At 41.5% G+C, this 25,194-nt stretch overlaps 1 protein-coding gene and 1 long non-coding RNA gene across 2 annotated transcripts in view; one reads left to right on the forward strand and one right to left on the reverse strand.

Moving 5' to 3' along the window:
- LOC145425797 (butyrophilin-like protein 2) overlaps positions 1-25,194 on the forward strand; it is a 65,832-nt gene that overhangs the window by 9,049 nt on the left and 31,589 nt on the right. The gene's annotated exons all lie outside the window — the stretch shown is intronic.
- On the reverse strand, positions 14,033-15,638 carry LOC145425818 (uncharacterized). Its single transcript, XR_013906573.1, has 2 exons — positions 15,132-15,638; positions 14,033-14,828 (listed from the first exon to the last, which is right to left on the reverse strand). It is a non-coding gene; the product is annotated as an uncharacterized LOC145425818 (long non-coding RNA).

Raw genomic sequence — 25,194 nt, forward strand, 5'->3', positions numbered from 1 at the left:
CTCCATTTGTCTGCAGGCTGAGTGATCTGACTGAGCTCAGCCTCCATTTTCTACAGGGAGACGCTCAGAGAGGCTTTCAGTTTCATTTCACAGGAACAGCTTTGCTTCTGTTTTACATGCAGGTGCTGCACAGAACACACCCTGTTCAGTCTGTTTGTGTGACTGACTGCAGCTCAGACTAAAGGCTGGATCAGCCTGTTCAACAGCTCAGCAGTTTGTAGTTTGTTTTCATTTTGCCTCTGTCAGTGCGCCCCAGGGCCGCTGTGGCTACAATGTATGTCTGCCTTGCCATCACCAGTGTGTGAATGGGTGGATGACTGAATATAGTGTAAAGTGCTTTGGGGTCCATAGGGACTAGTAAAGCGTTATATAAAATACAGACCATTTACCATTTATGTAAACACCAAACAAAGTCCTGCACACAGTGAGTTTAGTGCACTGGGTGTGTTATCTGTTAGTAATCATGTTGAACATTATAAAAGTGTCACAAAAGGTTGATTCTGTTTATCTGGACGCATTCAATTGGAGAAATGCTTTGTCACTCTTCCAAGTGATTTCTTCAGTTCCATTCGATTCCTTCTTGTGGGACATGCATGGAACAATTCACCCAGGAGGCATCCTCATCAGATTCCCAAACCACCTCAACTGGTTTCTTTCGATGTGAAGGAGCAGCAGCTCTACCCTGAGCCCCTCCAATAGCCAAACTGCTCACCCTATCTCTAAGGCAGAGGCCAACCACTCTTTGGAGGAAGCCCATTTCTGCCACTTCTATCCGCAATCTCAATCGCTATCCGAAAGAATAATGATGATTGATCAATGACCATTTAATCAGTGGCCATGTGTACCATTAACAGAGAGAGTTGTGGAATAGCTGCAATCACAGCATTGTAAAATCAACAAATCAGTTTATTTCTAAGCTCAGTTGATCTGACTGAGTGATCTGAGTGAGCTCAGCCTTCACTTTCTACAGGGAGATGTTGTTTTCAGGCACAGAAGTAAAGACATGTTTACCCACAGCATTCAGTTACAGAGGAAGACGTTGCTCTAAGGCACTTCAGAAACAGAGGTTTGTCTGTTATTGGAGGGACAAAAACAATGAAAAGAGAATTCAACAGGTACATGTAAATCTTTATTAACACTTACACACTTACATAGTGCTCATATTTCATTCAATCACAGAAGGAATTCACTGATTGTCATTGTCTTTAAAAAACAAACTCTTATAAGGCACACATGAACTGAGAAAAACCCCACAAACACCAAGAGGACGTTTCAAGAAGGCCACAGAGAGAAGAGTACAGAAGTGGAGCAGTTCAGTGATGTAGGTGGAGGCGTCACACCATCAGGCCATGAAAATATGAACCATGATTTGAACCTGAAACAGTGCAGAAGCTCTAACAGTGGAGAGATGTTTGGAGTTAAAGCTTTGGTCAGACCAGAGATCAGAGCATCAGTTCATCACACTGTCCTCACTGCTGTAATATTAATGCCACACTGTTGTTCTTTCATGTGCTGATGTGATGTACTCATGTTTACATGTTAGTGTTACTGACCATTAAGTTCTGTAGGAACCACACATTCACACACAGCATACACGGATAAATAAAAAACACCCGTTGATGTCTTTGGACTGTGGGAGGAAGTCAGAGACCCAGAATCCACTTCAGGAGATACATGTATGACCTTTGTTCCTCATGTGCTCCATGTGTTACTTTACTAATTCACAGTCTGTTTCTGTGGGCAACAGGATGACTGTGACCTCCGACACTGCTGTCTCATTACAAATCCACACAAACATGACGTCTATATTTATACGTTATGAGTGGCAATTTTCCCTAAAATCACAATGTTTCTAACTTGAGCCAAACTGGTGGATCTGAAAATCCATCTAAACAAATGAGTCAAACTTCACCCAAAAGAGCATCAGTGTACAAAAGTTTGCATCATCTATACAACAGTATAAATGTGAAAATATGTTTCATATTTTTGAGTCTCATGGGTCTGTTTATGAAAAGTAATCAGGTCTCAACCCAGCAAAGTTGTTCAGGATGTTTTGCTGGTGTCAAAGGTCAAAGCAGTTTAAATCTGAGCTGAACAGTGTGTCATCTTAAAGAAAAGTTGAAGAGGTTGTCAAACTTCTCAGTGCAGGATCAGAGAGAGACGTTAACAGTTTGTACAATCTGTTAAATTGGGTAAGATTGGTTTACAAACTAAAAACAATGTCAGCCAAAGAGATGATTTTTATACAAAGTGTTTTCCAGTGGACTGTACTTAAAGAAGAAAAAGTCACATGAAGCTAATAAACAATCACACCAACATAAAATAGTTAATTTGTCTAACCTGAAGCTCCAACACTCACTGACTCTGAGATCAGAAATTCATGTGTGTTTGTAACACAGTTTGACTTTGTGTCAGTAAATCTCATGAACAAGATGAATAAACTGTAGTTCAGAGTCACTGACAGCACAGACACACACTGTTGGTCCGAGTCTGAACATGATGATCATCAGAGTCGACTGCTGGATGTTCAGGAGAGTTTCTGTCTGTCCTCAGATCGTCCGACTCACAGTTCATCTCTGTGTCCTCCTGGCTGACCTGCAGGTGAGAAACAGCTGTGAGGTGTCCTCTTCTAGTTCAGGAGATTAGATGAAAAAATCATTCATAACATTTATAAAGTGAGAAAATGTTAATGTTGATTTTTCTGCTTTTTATTTAAAAACATGATCTGACCAAAACTGCAGTCTGGAATCTTGCTTTCACCATAAAAAAATCATATTTTTTTTTCAAATACACAGGTCTAACAGCTGCTTCGGGGTCAGAGGTCATGTTGGGTTGATCCAGCTGTTCTTTATAATTTGACCTGTTTGGCTGCAGACTGTGAGAGCTCATTAAAACATGTCTGAGACTTTTGGAAGGTCAAATCCTCGAGTCTCTGAAAATGTGTTTGTTTATTATGAGGCTGAAACATCTGAACCTGTGATTCAGTGACAACAGCTCTGTCACACCAAACACTGTGTACACAGTTTACTACTTTTATATACGAAGCACTTCAAACAGTGCAATATATCAATACCATGCAATATATAATACTATATACCAAACATCATACTTACAGTTTGATATAATTGTTCAAAACAACCAAACATCTAAAAATAAAACTGACTTTTTAGGTTTCTACACTGAATAAATATCCAAAAACATTTTGACTGGTTAAAATCACGTTTGCAGAAGATTTGGTGGTTTCCTGGTGTAGAGTTACTAGAGTTAGAATAGAGTTAATATTCCTTCTTTAATAATCCTTTGTTATGACAAATCAGACTATGAGGCAAAAAGAAAGTGCAGCTTTATGGTTTCATGGACAAAAGAATTTCTGTGGCTGCAATATGACGAGCTAAATAACCAGGGCTGCACATAAGTGGTCCGCAGGTGCGCATTCGCTGTCAAAATAAAAAACACGCACAAGGGTTAGGGTTAAATTTAAAAACTGTACTTTTGAGTTAAAATATATATTTATAATTTTAATAAATGACGAATTAAAAATGCATGAACATTTTTTTGTATCGAAAAAATATCGAACCGTGACACCAAAGTATCAAACCGAACCGTGAATTTTGTGTATCGTTGCACCCCTAATATATATATATATATATATATATATATATATATATATAAATTTTTTGGGGTGGTTTTGGTTGCATTTTTCAGGATTTATGTTCTAAAACATCTGCAGCTCCATGACACTGAAACAAACCAATTACCATGCAGTACAGCAATTTTACATTTTTTCACATTTAATAATCACTTTTTAGTTTAGAGTCCAGTGCGTATGATTAAAAAAAACTGCTGTTGTTTCAACTGGTCAGTTTCAGTCTTCTGACTCTCCACCTTTGCTTCATGCTCTAATGCAAGTGCAAAATGAACTGTGCAAGATCTTCTTCCTTCCGCCATCAATTTCTCTGGAAATTACAGCAATATTGTCATGTCACAAATTACCATTAAGCATAGTCTCACTACCCGACCCAACACTTTACCTTGGATCTTCTTTTCAGACGTAGTATGTGTGTCTGTGCAAACCTGAGCTTTTTATACCATGACAGAAAGAGGGGTGAATGAGTACTTAAGTACTTACTTAAGTACTTACTTAAGTACGGAGGCATAAAGGGGATGATATGATAGTTCTATAAATCTTCTAACATGGTGGAATCAACATGTTGTTTAGTTTATGTTCAAGGGCAGTGTGAGTACCAGTCAAATGTAGTGTGGACGGGGTTGTTGGAGTGCAGTCTGCTCGTGGTCTGATCTGTGGAAAAAGAACAAAGAAAACTGCAATGATCTCCATTCAGTCACTGAAAACATAACAGCATCTGTGTCATCTGCAAACGTCAATGATTTTTCTACCTGCAGACAGAAAAATAAATCACTGAGCCGACACAAAGTATAAATAAATGTAACTCTAGAAACATGGATGAAAACAAGAGAGGACAAAGCAGAAAGAAGAACAGAACACTGAATGTTGTTTAAGGTCAGACTCTGAGGTGAGGTTAAGGTTCTTCTCACCATTTTGGACTAAGTTTAAAGAAGTGACTATTTTACTGTGGACAGGCTCAATTCTCTAACAATATACTACACTCTGCTTTTTAACATGACCACAGAAAGAAAAGGCAAATAAAGGAAACATGTTATAAAGCACACAATCTGATCTATTAACTAAAAAGAGAGAAATTATGTTCATGATAATTGGACTCAAATGCAGGACACATTGGTTTTACAGTATTTTTTTTATCAAGTTTAGCCAGAATGTGTAATGGGGAGGGCAAGGAGGTCTCTGAGTTTACAGAGGAGAGGACAGTCCAACAGGCACATGGGTGAAGATCCAAGCAGAGGGGAAGAAGCAAAGGTAAGACCAGAGGTAAGCATGAGGAGCATCAGCAGCAAGTAAATACAAAAAAACAGAGATTCAGAGGCCCGAGCAACTGCACCACTGAAACATTCAGTGAGGAAGTGATTGTCAGTGAATCACACCTGCAGTAATGTCACTGCGGCACATGTGTAAAGCTTAACTCATTTTAAATACTTTATATTGTGTTCAGTTTACAGTAATGCATCATTTTCTGTGAAAGAACCACGGATCTCTAAACAGCTTTCAATTAGCTCAGAAAAAAGGCGGATTTAAAAAGGAAAAATGCCACAGCTCAATTTACCCGTGGCATATTAAAGTGTTTGTGCTACTTTATGTAATTTTTATGTCATTCTTAGTAGGCAAGTTTTAATTATGCCAAATATTACTCTTTTTTTGCGCTTTGGTTATTATTATTTTTTGTAAAGATACAAATATTTGGGGGACCCATGAGACTCCACTCAAAAGCATCTTATTTTTCCTGCCCAGTTTAAAATCATTTGCTTGTCCTAGTGCCAAGTTTATATCCCATTATTTACATTTTTTGGTACTTCTCCCAATATAAAACGCACCTTTGGTTTCATAGACTGATCATCTCTGCAGTTTTATTCCAAGACTGCAGCACCCCTGTTAGCTTGTTGTTTAGTTTGTATTGGCTGTTGTTTGTGATATTTAATCAGTAGGAGTAATAAACTTTGTCTCTTCCTGATGTGTGTCTTTTATCCTGTCGCCATCTGCCCTCGTCTCTTTTCCGTCACCCCCAACCAGTCACAGCAGATGGCTGCCAAAACACCTATTGGATCAGTGCCTGTGTAACACTTCTGGAGTCATTACAGTATACTAGGACCAGTTAGGTTCGACTACTAGAGCAGTAATGAGCGTAGCATGTAATAAAGACCACAGACCAGTAAATACGTTTAAATTGCCGGCTTATTATTTTGTGAAGACAGAGAATAGACAGTTATAGACACATTACATAAAACATTCAACATCACACATTTAAGGAAAACAAGATGTTTTCTTTCCCCTTCTTAGTTCAGTATGTTCTGTTAGTTCATCCTATTTATCTCAAAACCTTTTATTTGGCTTTAGAAGGATGTTATTCTCAACCTAGGTTATTGTTTTATTTATTTCAAGTTCTAAGTTCAAGTTTATCCTTGGATCTATTTGCATTAACACTGTGTTATTTTAAATCAAGTTCAGTTCTTTAGGCCCAAGATTTAATTTAATCCTGGTCTAGGTTCACCTTTAAATTCTCAACCAGTCCTTATTTTGTTTTAACCCAACAAAATTATTTACACTTCCATTAACACCATTACAGCATTAAAATGTAAGGTTGACCAAAATAAATTACGAAAATAAATAAATAAATGTAAAACTGAAAACAATTCAGCAAAAGGCTGAATAAATCCCTTAAACAAACAAATAAACAAAAGAAAGTTGTCTTTGTGTCCTTTAACTATTAGTCCTGGAATTACTCCGAATGATTATCCAGTGCTTTGAAAAGTCCGCTGTTCTTTTGCAGAGGTGTATGGATTAATCCTACCAGTTTTATCAGCGAAAGAGCTCAACGTCCAGCAGGGGGCGTTTTCCTTTTTCCTGCTCGGTACAGTTCAATGGGTCCGTGGGTGGCTCGCCATCTTGTTTCTCGCTCAGCGGATCAAACTCCGATTCTAGCTCAGCATTTCCCGATCCAAACCTTAATGGCCTACCATAACAACAAAATAAAGTGCATAAACATTCGAAAATAACACACGGGTAGCCCTTAAATAACAGTAAAAGTCCGTTTTTTCCAGCTTATTTAGCCGTAAATGAGGTGATGCCAATATGGCGCGCTGAAACACCGTCAAAGGCCTTTGAACTGCAGCCTGTGTGTCGTTTAAGCACGAATCCACCGTTTTTAACATAAAACAACATAAATCTGCTACCTTGGCTCTCCATTTGCATGAAATGAGCAATATAATACAACAAAAATTTCTTGCATGAAATAAAAGACAATTTCTGAACTCACCAAGTCCCGTTCGGTTATGTTCACAATGTCACCAAGGCAAGGACAGGTCGGAAAAACAAAAATACATTCTCCAGAGTACAAAAATGGCTTTAAGTAGATTTTTGGCTTATTTTTACTATTTTTTCACTCATTTAAGCAGCAGCTCTGCAAGGACTGTCTGCATTTCTCCCTCTCGAGCATCAAAAAAGAAGGAACAACCCGATTGGGTGTGGCTAATCACAGGAGTCACGCTGCAGCGTGCCCTTTCACAATAAGAGTCTCAACACATATTTTAGCCATTTTACCTGAATTAACATAAAACACCATGAATTAGCAAGTTCTGTACCCTTTTAACATGTTTTTAAACACAAATGAAATCCTATACCATGAATTATATCATTGCTGATGTTTTTAATGAATTTTCTAACCATTATGATCTATTTATTGACTATTTATCACCTGTAATATATTTCTTATGACTGTTTTTACTAACAGGCTTTTATTTGTTGTTAGCTATGTTAACCAGGGTTACACCCTCCCCTCTTAAATGTATGCAAGCCCCTTTGCATAATGCATACTCAGACTACCTGGATATCATGGATTTCAATAGAGCCTGTGACAGCTTCACTTAAGCTTTGGAACAAAGACTGTACTATGCCAACAAGAGGGTTGCCTAATTGAGGGTATGTTAAGTGCTTGGGCTTTGTTCTCTCTCGGGATGATCTTCTGACTGATTGCTCTGCTTCGGGGTCATTTCTTTCAGTTTCATTGTTTACAGGTTCAGTTTCATTCACGTGAGTTTGAGTTGCTTCCTCATCATTAGTTTTCGTTGAATCCGATGCATTGTCCATTTCATTTGGTGGAGTTATTTGAGCTCCTTCCTTTGCAGGTTCAGGCAAGTTTTCCATTTCAGGTGGTTTCTCCATTTCAGGTATTTTGTCATTTTCAGGTAAGTTTTCCATATCCGGTAGGTTTCCACAATCAGGTAAAGTTACAGTTTCCGTCATGTCCATGTGCTCTTGAGCAATATCAGGCACTGTCACGTTTTCTGAGATTTGAGAATTGTCTGATTTGGGTTGCTCATTAGCATGATTTGACTTAGCCTTGGGAGGAAAAACTACCTCGTATTCCTCAATCGACCTTGAGATCTCCTTGGGAGGAAGTGGAGGGTAATACAGAGGGTAGTTATCCTCCTCAGAGTGGTATTCAAGTTCAGGTTCATCAGGATCAGTTGTTGGGTGTTGACGTGTGCTTGGCCGATGAGGCTTTACTTGGACTGCTGGAGGATTTTCAGGGGCAGTTGGCAAAAACCCACAAGGTAACAAAAGGTCTCTGTGGAGAGTTCTAGTGGAACCTTGATGATGCTCGGGTTTGACTGTGTATACTGGGAGGTTGTCTTTTTGGCTTACAACCACGTGGACGACGGACTCCCACTTATCAGCCAATTTGTTTTTTCCCCTAATCCGAACATTCCTTACAAGCACGCGATCTCCGACACCTAAGACAGATTCGGTTACATGTTTGTCATATCTAGTTTTGTTACGTTCAGCAACTTTGCTTACATTTTTGGTAGCCAGTTGGTAGCTCTCCTGAAGGTGAGATTTGAGGGCTTTAACATACTGTGAGTGAGATTGCTGCTGGCGATGGTTCAGGGGGACATTGAAGGCAAGATCAATGGGTAACCTAGGCTGTCTGCCAAACATTAACTCGTACGGCGTAAACCCTGTACTTTCATGTTTGGTGCAGTTATACGCGTGAACGAGTGGCTTAACAAAGTCACGCCAATGTTTCTTGTCTTCGTCTTTGAGTGTACCCAACATGTTTAGCAGGGTTCTATTAAACCTCTCCACAGGGTTTCCCCTGGGATGGTAGGGTGAAGTTCTGACCTTCTGAATCCCAGCTAGGTCGCATAACTCTTTGATAGTTTTTGACTCAAAGTCTGCTCCCTGATCGCTATGCAACTTCTCGGGAAAACCGTAGTGGATTATAAAGTTTTCCCACAGGGCCTTGGCTACAGTTTTAGCCTTTTGGTTGGGAGTTGTCATTGCTACAGCATACTTCGTAAAGAAATCTGTAATAACTAAGACATCTTTAGTGTTGCTGCGATCTGGTTCAATTGTCAAGAAATCAATACACACCAACTCTAGAGGTCTGGTGACTTGAATGTTTACTAGGGGCGCCGCCCTCTCTGGCAGGGTCTTTCTGCAAACACACCTGCTACAGCTTTTGATCTTTTGCTCTATGTCTGAGGCCATTTTTGGCCAGAAAAATCTGGTTCTGGTTAAATCAAGGGTCCGGTCAAGACCAAAATGACCTATGTCATCGTGAAGGCTTTTGAAAACCATAGATCTTAGACTTTCAGGAAGAACCAGCTGGTACTGTGTCTCTTCACCTACTTGTCTTTTTCTGTACAAAATCCCGTTCTGCAACTCAAGTTTGTTTAACTCACGCAGAAGGATGCTAAGTTGTGGGATCTCGTTGCGTACAGTAGGAGGAGATGTTTCACCTGTTTCAAGCTGGTGTATGATTTCACTGATAGCAGGATCGTTTGTTTGACTTTGTCTTATCTCTTCTTCTGACAAGCTTGGAATGACAGGAAAAGCATCACACTGGTCGAAACTGTCGGGAACAGCATCAACGGACGTAGACAGTGAAGTTACGAGTGGGCAGGCGAGAGCATGGTCTGTGTCAAGAGACTGGACTAGATGTTTCTCACATATTGCACTGACAGCTTGAGTGGGAACGTGAGTGAAAGGATCGGTGCCAGGCAAGTGGTGTTGCACAAACTGACGGATCCGCTCCTGTTCCTTCAGGGAGACAAGGTCATTTAATGGCTCGAGATGCGGACGACGAGATAGGCCATCTGCGTCCATGTTTTGTTTGCCTGCTCTGTACCTAAGCTGGAACTCGAAAGAGGACAGGGCGGACAACCAGCGATAGCTCGTCGCGTCTAACTTAGCGGTTGTCAAAATGTAAGTTAGGGGGTTGCTGTCAGTTATTACTGTGAAAGGACTGCCATACAAGTAATCACAAAACTTTTCCGTTACAGCCCATTTGAGGGCAAGAAACTCAAGCTTATGAGCAGGATAACGGCTTTCGCTTTTTGATAGTCCTCTGCTTGCGTATGCAATTACTCGCAACTCTCCCTCCTGCTCTTGATAAAGAGCTGCCCCTAACCCGATTGTGCTTGCATCTGTGTGCAATACGTAAGGCAACTTGGGATCGGCAAAGCCTAAAATTGGGGCAGAAGTCAGTTTGTCTATAATCGCCTCAAACGCTTTCTGACAACTCTCTGTCCATCTCTCCCCGAAAGGAGCTTTTGGCTGAAAGTATTGGACGTAGTTGGACTTAGAGCCATTGTTTTTTCGCAGTGGGGGGTATCCAGCAGTTAGGTTGGTAAGGGGTTTTACGATCTTAGAAAAGTCCTTAATAAACCGCCTATAATACCCTGCAAACCCTAAGAAGGAGCGGAGTTCTTTCAAGTTCTTGGGACTTGGCCATGTTTTTAACGCTGCTACTTTCTCGGGGTCTGTTTCTACACCGTTTTGGGAGACAATGTGCCCCAAGTACCGAACTGACGTCTGAAAAAACATACATTTTTCAGGCGATAGCTTCAGACCGTATTCTTTGAGACGATTAAGCACATGGAGAAGGCGGGTCTCGTGTTGTTCGAGGGTTTCGGAGTAAACTATAAGGTCGTCTAGATAGACCAGGACTTCCTTAAGGTGGATGTCGCCCATACATTTCTCCATCAGCCTTTGAAATGTGCTGGGAGCGTTTGTTATGCCTTGAGGCATCCGGTTGAACTCAAAGAACCCCATCGGACATACGAAGGCTGTTTTGTGCTTATCTGCCTCATCGACCTCAATCTGGTAGTACCCACTTTTGAGGTCAAGGACCGAGAACCACTTCGATCCTGTCAAGGCGGAGAACGCTTCTTCCAAGTTAGGAAGCGCGTAGGCGTCTTTGATGGTGTTCAGATTCAACTTACGGTAATCTACACAGAGTCTTACGTCTCCATTCTTCTTCCTTACCACCACTATCGGTGAGGAAAATGGCGACTCGGATTCGCGAATGACACCTGCATCGCTTAGCTCCTGCAAATGCCTCCGTACGGCGTCAAGATCTTGTGGTCGTACAGGACGGGGTCTGTGCTTAAAGGGGGTTTCATCGCTCAGTTTGATTTGGTGTTTTACTTTGTTAGTGCAACCAAAGTCTGTATCGTGTAGTGCAAAAACCTCCGACATAGCACTTAACTTTTGTGTGATTCGTTCTTTCCATTCAGCAGGGACTGGAGAATCAGCAAAGTTAAGATTAAGCTCAGCAGGGTTTGAGCTGGGAGTCTGTTTGGACTGCTCTGTGATCTGACTGTTTGGTATGATCTCTTGAATAGCATGCATTTCAGCAATGACACTTTTCGCAGGGATAACTATGTCATGCTTACTTTCATTTTGCAGGACCACTGGAAGCTTTTGTGAGGGTTTCTCAGCAAGGGTAAGTAGACAGTTGGTGACCAAGACTCCACCTGGCAAGGAGGATGTAGAGGGGGTCTCGACTACTACCCACCCGCCTGAGTGTTCAGTTTTTGCGTGGACTAAACCTTCTAACACTCGAGTTTGGCCTGCAGGAATGACTTCAGGCTCTTTCCCTGACAGAGTGACAAGACCAAGGCTGTCGTCCTCTTTTTGCTTGTGTCTTTGTTGTAACACGCTCAGCACTACTCTATAACCATAAGGCAGGATACTGAGGTCTGTATTAGCCAAGGAGAGGCTTTCAAAGACAAGGTCAAGAGTGTTAGTGCCAATTAAGAGAGAAGACTGAACACTAGAGCGTGTGTCTGGAACAATTAATGCAAGAGAAGACACAGTAAGTTCAGTACCAAAACAGTTCTTTGGAAAGGTAATGTCGACACAAATATAGCCTGAATATGGAACATTCTGACCATTTGCAGCTTCGACTTCTAGCAGGTCCTGTATTGGATGGATTTCAAGGTCTGCAAGATTGTTTTCATAGAACGATCGGGACACTGTGGTCACTTGCGATCCGGTATCAAGAAGGCAGTTGCAAGCTTGATCATTGATTTTCACTTGAGCAGTGTACTTAGCTCCAATTAGACCCTTGGGTAGTTTCACAGTGGCTGATTTATTGTTTGAGAATCGTTTTTTGGGTTTATGTGAAGGCTCGGTGGGACTAGTTTTGTCCGTAGCACCCATTTGTCCCGCAATGAGGGCTCCCTTTAGTTTAAAGGCTGTGTTTGCTTGTTTTGTCTATCCCACAGCAACTGTTTTTCTTTCAACTGTTTCCTTTTGTCAGTGACTAAAGACGGGTTTGGGTCATTTGGGCACACAGAGGCAATATGGCCGTCTTCGCCGCACTGGAAGCAGTAACCAGGCCTGGGCCTACTCTTCGCAGCTTGGGATGTCAAAAGGGTTCGTTCGGGTACTTGAGAGTTGGTCTTAGCAGTAGCTTTTGGAGGGTTAGACTTTTTCCTAGGAGGGTTCGGGGTTAATGTTGCGAGATGGCTTTGAAGCTGACTGATTTGTGCCTTTAATTCTGTGACCAGATCCTTTTGAGCATCTACTGGTGGGTCTACTTTCTGGGGTTTCAATCTCGTCAGTTCACTCTGCAGCGCAGTTATTTGTGTTCGCATTTCAGTGAGATCGTCTTGCATGGTGAGCGCAGGAAAGTCAACATTTGCAGCAATAGAGTGAGAGGCTACTTTTGGTCTGGTGGCAGCAAAATGTTTTTTCATTCGGCTTTCTTTTGCAGTATGCTTGTCCTCTTCCACTCTCAACTGTAGCAGCAGCTCGGTGAATGAGGGGGGTTTATCTTTTTTCTTTTCGAGCTGAAGATCTGTTAACAAGGCATTATCCCAACACCCCCGACAGAATTGACGCAGAAGGTGTCGGTCTGCTTCACTAGCTACGACACCGCCTCTTTTCAGAGCTTTTGAGAGAGCTGTTTGCAAGCGATGGAGGTAGTGTGAAGGCTTTTCACCTGCATCTTGTAATGTGTTGAGGAATTTGGCGAAAAGCTCGTCGCCATCCTCCACAGTGCCAAAAGCTGAATGGAGTAGTTCAAGATAAGCTGAGGGCAAGGCTTCAGGGCCCAGAGGTTTCACCACGTTGGCAGCAGGCGGTACAAGACTGTCTACGATTTTCCGCGAGCGTTGCAAGTCAGACAGATTGGGATCTTGAAGTATGAGCTCTACACTGTGGCGCCATGTATCAAAGTCCACCTCATGACTAGGACAGGGCAGTTTGCCTGAAAAATTTCTGAGGCGGAAGGAGGCGCTCACTGGTGAGACAAGAGCTTCACTTCGCACTATGTGCTCTACTACAACCTTTTGCACATCAGGGTGTGTTATAAAGCTCTGTGGAATGGTAGTTTGTAGATCTGGCTGTGTCTGGTTGACTGACTCAGAATCGCTGATGCATATGTTAGCTTTGATCAGTTCTGCAGTTTCACTTTGGATAGGTTGGTCATTTGCTTGTACTTGGGTTGTTAGTTCACTTTGTGCGTCTGGGGTAGGAGCTTCTGTGCTGTGTGTGACTGACTGAGCACATTGGGAAAGGTGTTCATGCAGAACAGCTTCAAAAGATTTGCCACTAAGTCTAGCAATGCTTTGCAGTTCATTGAAAAAACTGTTGGTGGCAACGTTGGTAACAGCTGCGATGTACTCAGGTGACAGGGCTCGTATCTGATAAGTGACTTCATTCGGACATTCAAGTGTGTAGGGTAGTAAGGGTTCAAGTGTCGACAGAGCAGATCCACTCTCATACTCTACAATAGCATTTTTGTGGTAAGAAGACTTAGGGTCATCTATCTTAAGGGTTCTTGCTGTTCGACCATATCTGCTTAAAAAGTCTTTTAAAGCTTCATCAGCGTCTGTGCCTGTAATCCCACTAACAATAACTGAGTTTGGGATTTTAACATTTTCTCTGTCAACTATTTCCATTTTGCCGGACTTGGCCTATTTTTGAGGTCTGGGTCAGGAAAAAAGCTTGAGGGATCAATTACTGCTCCTGGCTGGCTCGCCACTTCTGTAACACTTCTGGAGTCATTACAGTATACTAGGACCAGTTAGGTTCGACTACTAGAGCAGTAATGAGCGTAACATGTAATAAAGACCACAGACCAGTAAATACGTTTAAATTGCCGGCTTATTATTTTGTGAAGACAGAGAATAGACAGTTATAGACACATTACATAAAACATTCAACATCACACATTTAAGGAAAACAAGATGTTTTCTTTCCCCTTCTTAGTTCAGTATGTTCTGTTAGTTCATCCTATTTATCTCAAAACCTTTTATTTGGCTTTAGAAGGATGTTATTCTCAACCTAGGTTATTGTTTTATTTATTTCAAGTTCTAAGTTCAAGTTTATCCTTGGATCTATTTGCATTAACACTGTGTTATTTTAAATCAAGTTCAGTTCTTTAGGCCCAAGATTTAATTTAATCCTGGTCTAGGTTCACCTTTAAATTCTCAACCAGTCCTTATTTTGTTTTAACCCAACAAAATTATTTACACTTCCATTAACACCATTACAGCATTAAAATGTAAGGTTGACCAAAATAAATTACGAAAATAAATAAATAAATGTAAAACTGAAAACAATTCAGCAAAAGGCTGAATAAATCCCTTAAACAAACAAATAAACAAAAGAAAGTTGTCTTTGTGTCCTTTAACTATTAGTCCTGGAATTACTCCGAATGATTATCCAGTGCTTTGAAAAGTCCGCTGTTCTTTTGCAGAGGTGTATGGATTAATCCTACCAGTTTTATCAGCGAAAGAGCTCAACGTCCAGCAGGGGGCGTTTTCCTTTTTCCTGCTCGGTACAGTTCAATGGGTCCGTGGGTGGCTCGCCATCTTGTTTCTCGCTCAGCGGATCAAACTCCGATTCTAGCTCAGCATTTCCCGATCCAAACCTTAATGGCCTACCATAACAACAAAATAAAGTGCATAAACATTCGAAAATAACACACGGGTAGCCCTTAAATAACAGTAAAAGTCCGTTTTTTCCAGCTTATTTAGCCGTAAATGAGGTGATGCCAATATGGCGCGCTGAAACACCGTCAAAGGCCTTTGAACTGCAGCCTGTGTGTCGTTTAAGCACGAATCCACCGTTTTTAACATAAAACAACATAAATCTGCTACCTTGGCTCTCCATTTGCATGAAATGAGCAATATAATACAACAAAAATTTCTTGCATGAAATAAAAGACAATTTCTGAACTCACCAAGTCCCGTTCGGTTATGTTCACAATGTCACCAAGGCAAGGACAGGTCGGAAAAACAAAAATACATTCTCCAGAGTACAAAAATGGCTTTAAGTAGATTTTTGGCTTATTTTTACTATTTTTTCACTCATTTAAGCAGCAGCTCTGCAAGGACTGTCTGCATTTCTCCCTCTCGAGCATCAAAAAAGAAGGAACAACCCGATTGGGTGTGGCTAATCACAGGAGTCACGCTGCAGCGTGCCCTTTCACAATAAGAGTCTCAACACATATTTTAGCCATTTTACCTGAATTAACATAAAACACCATGAATTAGCAAGTTCTGTACCCTTTTAACATGTTTTTAAACACAAATGAAATCCTATACCATGAATTATATCATTGCTGATGTTTTTAATGAATTTTCTAACCATTATGATCTATTTATTGACTATTTATCACCTGTAATATATTTCTTATGACTGTTTTTACTAACAGGCTTTTATTTGTTGTTAGCTATGTTAACCAGGGTTACACCTGTATAACCTACGATGGTGTAACAGCAGGCACGTGCAGAGGGGGGGGGGGCTGGAGGGGCTTGAGCACCCGCCCCTTTCCTGATGGGTGCCCAGAGTGCCCTTTTGTTGAGGCAACTTTTAAAATTTTTTTGCGGAGTCTTGTCTGTGCCCCTCAACAATAATATTTAACTATTAATCACAGTTTTGCTAAATAAAAGGATCTGGCTTGCATCAGTCACATGATCACATTTAACCAATGATCGCCCTTGACGGCAGAACGCGCTGGTTACGAGCCGGGAACGAGCTCACAAAGAGCACGCGCATTTTTAGCGGTCCGGAGCTGTAGGAGAAACACAAGTTAACTCAGAGACACAGACTGATGCGACACAACCAGTAAGTAGGTGTACAGCGTACACTGTAGTGTGTAGCACACAGGAGTATTAGCTTATTACGTACACGTTGGTAAGTTGTCTTGTTGCAACTGACGAACTGAAACAAATGAGCGTGCTGTGTGTGCAACAGCGCGACAAACATTACCTGTCCTTTTATTAACTGCACAAGTAGTGCTGGTCACAGCTGCTGGCTACCTGTGTAAGGCTGTCATGTGTCTGTAGCTCTGTCACCGTTTTAGGGAACATATTTAGTTTTAAAGCAAGTTACATAGCTTTTCCTGCCTTTCTGGAGGGATTATATTCCACTAAAAAACGATCTAATATGCATGTCCACATAATTATGCATTATTATAATTATGATATATTAAAAAACACAAGCTGTATGTAACGTTGGACCCAAGAAATATAAGCTGGAGCGAATTTGACGACAGCCGAACTTTTATTTAATACTGTGCGTTTGTACAGGGACACAGACACTCCCGCTCTCTCTCTGCTGTCATGTCCGCCCTCCTCCTCCGACTGTCACTGCCAACATATAAAGAGACACAATCACTGTCAGATCCCAGCACACCTGTTCACCCCGCCCCTGCACCGCCCCGGGAGCTCACTGCGTCACCCCTCCTCTGCAGCTGGCCAGAGACCACACCCACGCCACACTGTATTTTAAAGAACATACATTAAGAAGCAGATTATATTAGATTTATATTTTAAATAAGACAAAATTTGGATTTTACAGCAGTAAAATTATTGTATCTCTACAGTTTAAACATGTAATAAGCTTTGCCCTGCACAGAGTGGATAGTGAAACAAATGGAATCATCATAAATACATTATTTCATATTTATTACTTCCCCCTCCTCATTGCTTTATTATTGTAGCTCTAGTAATAAATAATAATGTAAGGATTCTGGATCAGCACCGAGATGCCCAAAGTATATACAGTATTCTGAAGGTCTAAAATGTCACTGTGTGTGTGTGCGCATGTGTTTGTTTTATGTATATGGATTATTTTTAATTATTACTCATGATATGACATTGTCCAGACAGAATTTTATTGGAATTCCACGTGAAAGACCAACACAAAGTGGTGTACACGTGAGAAGTGGAACGAAAATCATACATGATTCCAAACATTTTGTACAAATAAATAACTGCAAAGTGGGGTGTGCATAATTATTCAGCCCCCTGAGTCAATACTTTGTAGAACCACCTTTTGCTGCAATTACCGCTGCCAGTCTTTTAGGGTCTGTCTCTACCAGCTTTGCACATCTACAGACTGAAATCTTTGCCCATTCTTCTTTGCAAAACAGCTCCAGCTCAGTCAGATTAGATGGACAGCGTTTGTGATCAGCAGTTTTCAGATCTTGCCACAGATTCTCGATTGGATTTAGATCTGGACTTTGACTGGGCCATTCTAACACATGGATATGTTTTGTTTTAAACCCTTCCATTGTTGCCCTGGCTTTATGTTTAGGGTCGTTGTCCTGCTGGAAGGTGAACCTCCGCCCCAGTCTCAAGTCTTTTGCAGACTCCAAGAGGTTTTCTTCCAAGATCGCCCTGTATTTGGCTCCATCCATCTTCCCATCAACTCTGACCAGCTTCCTGTCCCTGCTGAAGAGAAGCACCCCCAGAGCATGATGCTGCCACCACCATATCTGACAGTGGGGATGGTGTGTTCAGAGTGAGGTGCAGTGTTAGTTTTCCGCCACACATAGCGTTTTGCATTTTGGCCAAAAAGTTACATTTTGGTCTCATCTGACCAGAGCACCTTCTTCCACATGTTTGCTGTGTCCCCCACATGTTTGCTGTGTCCCCTACATGTTTGCTGTGTCCCCTACATGTTTGCTGTGTCCCCTACATGTTTGCTGTGTCCCCTACATGTTTGCTGTGTCCCCCACATGTTTGCTGTGTCCCCCACATGTTTGCTGTGTCCCCCACATGTTTGCTGTGTCCCCTACATGTTTGCTGTGTCCCCTACATGTTTGCTGTGTCCCCCACATGTTTGCTGTGTCCCCTACATGTTTGCTGTGTCCCCTACATGTTTGCTGTGTTCCCTACATGTTTGCTGTGTCCCCCACATGTTTGCTGTGTCCCCCACATGGCTTGTAGCAAACTGCAAACGGGACTTCTTATGGTTTGCTGTTAACAATGGCTTTCTTCTTGCCACTCTTCCATAAAGGCCAACTTTGTGCAGTGCACGACTAATAGTTGTCCTATGGACAGATTCCCCCACCTGAGCTGTAGATCTCTGCAGCTCGTCCAGAGTCACCATGGGCCTCTTGGCTGCATTTCTGATCAGCGCTCTCCTTGTTCAGCCTGTGAGTTTAGGTGGACGGCCTTGTCTTGGTAGGTTTACTAGTGATGGGACGTTCTGTATCGAGGCTTCGGAGCGTGTGTCGAGTAATGGAGGGGGCGTTTCCGCGAAGCGCGTATCGAGGCTTGCTTCATTTATGGGAGGAGCTGAAAATGATGACGTCCGAAGCCTCGCTGCCTGGCTGTACCACGTGACTGGTTCATGAAGCGGTTCGAACTTTGCCGCAAATAATCATTTTCCATACTGCCAGCATAAATATACACAGTATACTGCCATCACTACAATATACATGTTTTACACACTCCTTTTGTTGTTGACATTTACAGGCTGTGTGCAAAATGCCACACTCTTCAAATTCATGCCAGCTATTATTTTTACGTCCAGTAGGTGTCCTGCTAGAGCAAATGAAGCTTCATGAAGCTTCGCGTTGGGGTGAACCAATTGGATGAAAAGCTCCAGTGCTTCATGGGGCTTCATCTGCCCATCACTAAGGTTTACAGTTGTGCCGTACTCCTTCCATTTCTGAATGATGGCTTGAACAGTGCTCCGTGGGATGTTCAAGGCTTGGGAAATCTTTTTGTAGCTTACGCCTGCTTTAAATTTCTCAATAACTTTATCCCTGACCTGTCTGGTGTGTTCTTTGGACTTCATGGTGTTGTTGCTCCCAATATTCTCTTAGACAACCTCTGAGGCCGTCACAGAGCAGCTGTATTTGTACTGACATTAGATTACACACAGGTGCACTCTATTTAGTCATTAGCACTCATCAGGCAACGTCTATGGGCAACTGACTGCACTCAGACCAAAGGGGGCTGAATAATTACGCACACCCCACTTTGCAGTTATTTGTAAAAAATGTTTGGAATCATGTATGATTTCCGTTCCACTTCTCACGTGGTCACCACTTTGTGTTGGTCTTTCACGTGGAATTCCAATAAAATTGATCCATGTTTGTGGCTGTAATGTGACAAAATGTGGAAAAGTTCAAGGGGGCCGAATACTTTTGCTGTATTTAGCAACCAAGACTCTTCAGCATGCTCTTGTATTGCTTATAAGATTGTTCACTGCATCTGGAGGAGTGCTTGGAGTGGAAGGGTCAGAGATTAATTCATTCTCTGAAAAGCATTGAACACTAGCTTTCTCACCTAAGTGGTCAGAGAAGAAAGAAACAAAAAAGGACAGCTGTGGTTTTATTGAACTGCAGTGGGAAGGGTGGTCAACCAAGTGTCATGTTACACATGAAGAGTAGAAGTTCATCTTCAAGTTATACCATGTCAGTGACCTTCATGGTTCCTACATTCACATTGGATTTTCTAAAACAACACGTGCTGATTAATTTTATGAACGGCTGATAATCATTGACATTCACTTGTTTATCTCTTTGTAGTCTTGTACCTTGTAAAAGTTGTAAAGATTACTTTATGCATTTTGTCGCTTAGAGTATTTTTGCTCTGAGTTATTAGAGGAATTCCATAATCAAAGGCAATTACTTCCTCAGTGCCAAAAACTTCCAGATATGTTCTTTCACAGCTGCTTAAACATCTGTATCTGAGCACACATTTTGATATTTGTCCTCTAAGCTCTGGTCAGTTGGTGGAAACACACATGCTCATGTTTTACTATCAGTTGACAATCATTGATACTCACTTGTTCTTCTCCTTGTACTGCATCTGAAGTCATAAAGATTACATTAGTCACTGATTCACTAGAATAAGGTTGAATCTAATGCTACAGTGACCTCCCCTCTGTACTGTGTAATATAAAAGTCAGTCAGGTTTGCAGATGACACACAGATACTGTTGAGTTTTCACTGACAGAATGGAGATCACGCTGAAGTTCCCGCTGTTGCTTCTGGTCTGCTCTGTTTCCACAAATCAGACAGAGGCAGATAATGAAATTCTTGACCAGCAGATTTCAAACCAACAACCCTGTCCACAGGAAATCCATGCTGTGCTCAGAGAGCTGACTGCCTCAGTGGCTGAACAGAAAGTGGAAATCAGGACCTTAAAACAAGAGAATAAAGGTAGAGTATGATGTCAGGTAGTGAGAAAAATGACAGCATGAGGAAACCTTCATATGAGCCCCTGTTACAGAGATATCAATGTCACTTCATGAATCTATCACTAACGTTTTTCATTAATGTTTTTATTTTTATTATTTATTCATTATTTATTCAATAATCTAACCTACTAAAAATGAAAAGATTCAAATGATGCAGATAAATAAAATTCATATTGACTTATTTATGTTCTTTTCTGTCAGACCATGTCGCAAAACTGAAAGACCTGGAAATGCAGAACGTTGAACTTCAGAGACAGAGGTCTGAAATTGACAAACTTAAACAGCAACAAATAATAAATAAATAAATAAACTTTATTTATAAAGCACACTAAAAAAAACAAGGGTATACCAAGGTGCTTGACAAAAATAAAATAGGAAAAGGGAGATGGGAGGGAAAAGAGAAAGGACCTGGCACGTATCAATTATAAAAACCATCATAAGATATAAAAGTAGTTCACAAGTATAAAAAATGTACCAGCGCACACAAGTGTTAACTGGGTGGAAAGGCAAGATTAAAGAAATAAGTCTTAAGCCGTGATTTAAACAGTGGCATAGAGTCAGACGCCCGGATAGCGACAGGAAGGTTGTTCCATAAGACCGGGGCAGCTACAGCAAACGCGCGGTCACTGCGAGACTTCAGCCGAGAACGAGGTTGCTCCAGAAGAATTTGGGTAGCAGAGCTAAGTGCTCTGACAGGAGTGTGTAACCTGAGAAGCTCATTGAGGTAGCTCGGCGCAAAGTTATTAATGGTTTTGTAGGTGAAAAGTAATATTTTAAATTGAATACGGTATTTAATTGGAAGCCAGTGCAAGCCAGCAAGAACAGGAGTGATGGAAGAAAACTTCCTGCTACCTGTCAAAAGGCGTGCCGCCGCATTCTGGACAGTCTGCAATCTAACGAGAAGGGTGGAGGAAAGGCCAATGTAAAGAGAGTTGCAGTTCATATCCAGAATCGGATTCTTTTGGTTATTACCCAAAGCTCGTGACCATAGGTGAAGGTGGGGACAAACTGATAGGAAAGAGCTCCTGCCAGCCACACAGCCACCTGCGACAATCACAGACATTTATCTACCGGCTTGACTGGCGGCTGCAAAACATTGCAAGATAATCTTGGTCAGGTATTCTTCCAGTCCACAACTTTACCACGAGTGTTGTTATATCAATTTAATTGTCCCACAAGGGGAAACTTGGGTGTAACAGCAGCAAGAAAACACATATACAAACAAACAGTACACATGACACAGAACAGAAACATACACAATTCTTACATATTTACATGAAGGACAATGGTTACCAAAAACTGAGTACCATACTGTTGTTAAATTAAATAAAATTAAATACAGATAAGAGGCAACCCTGGTTGTAGTGTGAATCGGTTGATAAAACAGTGCACGATACAGCGCTGATGTAAACATCTGTGTTTGTTGGGAGCAGTTCAGATTGTACAGTCTGACAGCTGCAGGGAGGAAGGACCTGCGGAAACGCTCCTTCATGCATCGAGGATGCAGCAGTCTGTCACTGAAGCAGCTCTGCAGTTCAGCAACATCTACATGCATGGGGCGGGAGATAAACTGCTGCTCCAACATACCACACTGTAAAAAATGACAGATGCCACCACAGAGTCATAGAAGGTCTTTAAAAGCGCTCCCTGGACTCCAAATGACCTCAGCCGCCTCAGCAGGTAGAGTCTGCTCTGACCCTTCCTGTAAAGAGCATCATCCCTGTACTTATACTTTTGTGTTGCTCTCTCATCACATCTTCATTATTCTCATCACTGCTTAAAACAACACACATCTTTTTTTAACTGTCCTTTCTCCAAAACAGAAAGTGGCATTACAGTTGTTTCAGGCTGAGAGACACAAAACGCTCTTCGTATTATCATTCATATATCATCCACACAACTATTTTATTTCTTTTTGTCCACTGGGCAGGTGACCTGCAGAATCATGTCTGCCCCAGCTGGATACCTTTTCACACACACCGTGACGTCAGACACACTCACAGTCACTTCATTCGTCAGACTTCTTTTAAGTTTGCAGCAGGCAACGCGACTGAGTATTGTGTCAAGATAAGTAGGAAGACCACGCTATAATGGACAGTTGAAGGAAAAGGTCAAATTTACAGGGAATCTTTTTGTTTTGTTTTTGGACAGAAAGATGAGAGTTTGATGTGTACATGGCTGTGAACAAAAATATAAATGTGGTGGATCATAAATTTGATTAGTTTTGAAGTTGTACATCTCTGTTCCTTACATTTCATGTCATGCCCTTATTAATGTTTTATTTGTTGCTTTGACTGTTTTCGAATAGAATATGCAGTGGGAATATAGAGGGAGATAAGTAGTGAAAGTTTTGCCTGGGTTGATTGTGCGTCGATCCATTGTTAATGCCTCAGGGCTCCAGTAGGTGGGTTCGCGCGCTTCCTCCTTCACTCAATACAGACGAGTGAGAGTGAGAGCTGCGTGTCTGTGCCGCTCTTTCACCTCTCCTCACTATTTCCCCTGTTTAAGGGCACAACATAAACACTGAGGCTTCAAAATGCAGCATCTACAACACTGTCACTCTGCCTCCACCATGGAGACAGTCTCCATGGTGATGAGTACAACTGGCAGCTGAAACTGTTGTGAACTTCTCCATGAGTCATATTTCCTGTTTCAGAGCTGCTGATTGGCTCTTTGGGCCCTTTACCTTCAGGAGGTCATGGACGAAGCACTGAAGTCGTTTATCACGTAAAAAATATTTTTAGTTTATAATAATTTGATAAATAATAAAATATTAATAAAAACTGGAGGTTTTTTTAGAACTTAGATTTTAAGCTATTTATGCCTTTTTTGCTGCTCTTTTTTAAACTTATTCCCTTTAAACTGTATTTATTCTTTTTAAAATATATTGGTTATTGCACTGTAGAGGCTGCTGAGGAACAGTATTTCGTTTCAGGCTGTGTAACACGAAATGACAATAACCAATAAAGTCTTGAGAGCTGCCATCATTGTTCCAGCAGGAGGCAGTAAAACACCAAACTGCACCTGTTGTGCTGAAAAGGTGTGAGCATGTGCAGCAACCCAGTAAGTTACCTGAATATCTCTCTCTCTCACACACACACACACACACACACACACACACACACACACACACACAGTACTGATACTAATGACTCGCTCTCACATCTATTTGGATTTAATGTCAGGGTATATTTGTGGATGAAAGTTTTGGTAGGACACATGATGTGGACAGTCTGGTAATCCCAGAATATTTTAATGTAAGAAAACTCCAGACAGCTCTGGAGAAAGTTTCAGAGTAAAAGCCCTGGAGTGTTTTACATGTTATTCTGTTGGATTAAATCTGACGGAGCTGATTCATAAACACTTCACTGCCAGGTATCAGGTGACCTGCAGAGACTGATCCTACAAACACTCAGAAACAGAGTAAACCAAACTGCACCACAGTGATCAGACGAAACCTTCCTGACATGAACACAGCTCCTCAGTAAAAACTGTGAACCAGCAGAGAGACTACACCCAGCACCATACACCACCTCTGTGACACAGTACACCCTCGGGCAGGTGGTGTCCCCATAAACAGTGTGAGAAGCTCTGATTATTTACTATGTTCAAACAAACTGAGTGTCCACAAACGTCTGAGCTCACAGTGAGAGCTGCTGGCACAGTTTGGAGGTGTTCTGCCCCCTGCTGGACACACAGAGCTACAACATGAGGATCAGAGGAGGCTGGTGCTGCTTCACCTTTAGACACAAGAAGGAGGTCAAAAAATGTAGAAACAGAGATTGTTTTTAAACCTGTAAAGGAGGAAATCCTGACGAACCAATCCACAGCCAGAAAAGAAGTCTAACTCTGTGCTGCTCCAATCAGGAATCAGCTCTGTTACTGTGTGAGTGTGTAAAGTCACAGAGTAGCTGGTTTCAAATGTATCTATAAAGTTTATTTACATTTTATTTAGGCTTCAAAAAACAGTCCAAGTTTATTTCTTTGGACTTTGTTCACTTAATGGATGTTTCCCTGCATTTCTATAAACGGTGGTTTACATCTCTGTTACAGGAAACCTGAAGAGTTAAAACACAAGAGAAGAAAATCTAAACGTTACACAAAGAACATAAAAGAAGTAAACTTCATAAAAACTTCACAAATGATGCTTTAAATGAAAAATAAATCCCTGTAAATAATTCAACAGGTCACATGTTAGAACCACCTTAACTAAACTCTGTAGCCGCTCACTGTGGTTTGTCCCAGCAGCTCTTAGGAAACAAACTGCTAACTTCAGTGTCAGCACACACTGTTAGTAAACTATGCAACACTGAATTCAGGTTTCAGTTGTGTTAAGTTGTGAAGTTGTGATGAAAGTCTTCTTACTGATACAGGTAGGATGGTCAGGCGTCCTCTGTTCCTTCACCGTTCATGAACTGTCACTTATAAAATGCTGCCAAACATCAACTACACTCAATAACTAAACGTGTGCAGGTTAAAGTGATGGACGCCCAGATCTGCACTCCAAATACAAACAGACTAAAGGTGTTTCCTCCAGAAACAAAGACAATATTTACAAAGGTCTCACAGGTAAATTGTGAGCGATCACAGCAGCATCTCATCCTGACTAACAGCTTTTAGATGCAGGGAGAGCGTCGTGGTTCAGAGGTGGTTCAGCAGATGATGAAGGCCTTTCTGTTGCATTGTGTAGTGCTGTGGAGGCCATGATGGTCGACTGGGTCTGCTTCTACTGAACTCACAAACACTTCTGAGGTATTTACACCTGAAGCCTCATTGAATGTGAGTCAGAAACAAACGGCTCA

The sequence above is a fragment of the Astatotilapia calliptera genome, chromosome 3 (assembly GCF_964374335.1).
Source record: "Astatotilapia calliptera chromosome 3, fAstCal68.1, whole genome shotgun sequence".
Lineage (NCBI taxonomy): Eukaryota > Metazoa > Chordata > Actinopteri > Cichliformes > Cichlidae > Astatotilapia > Astatotilapia calliptera.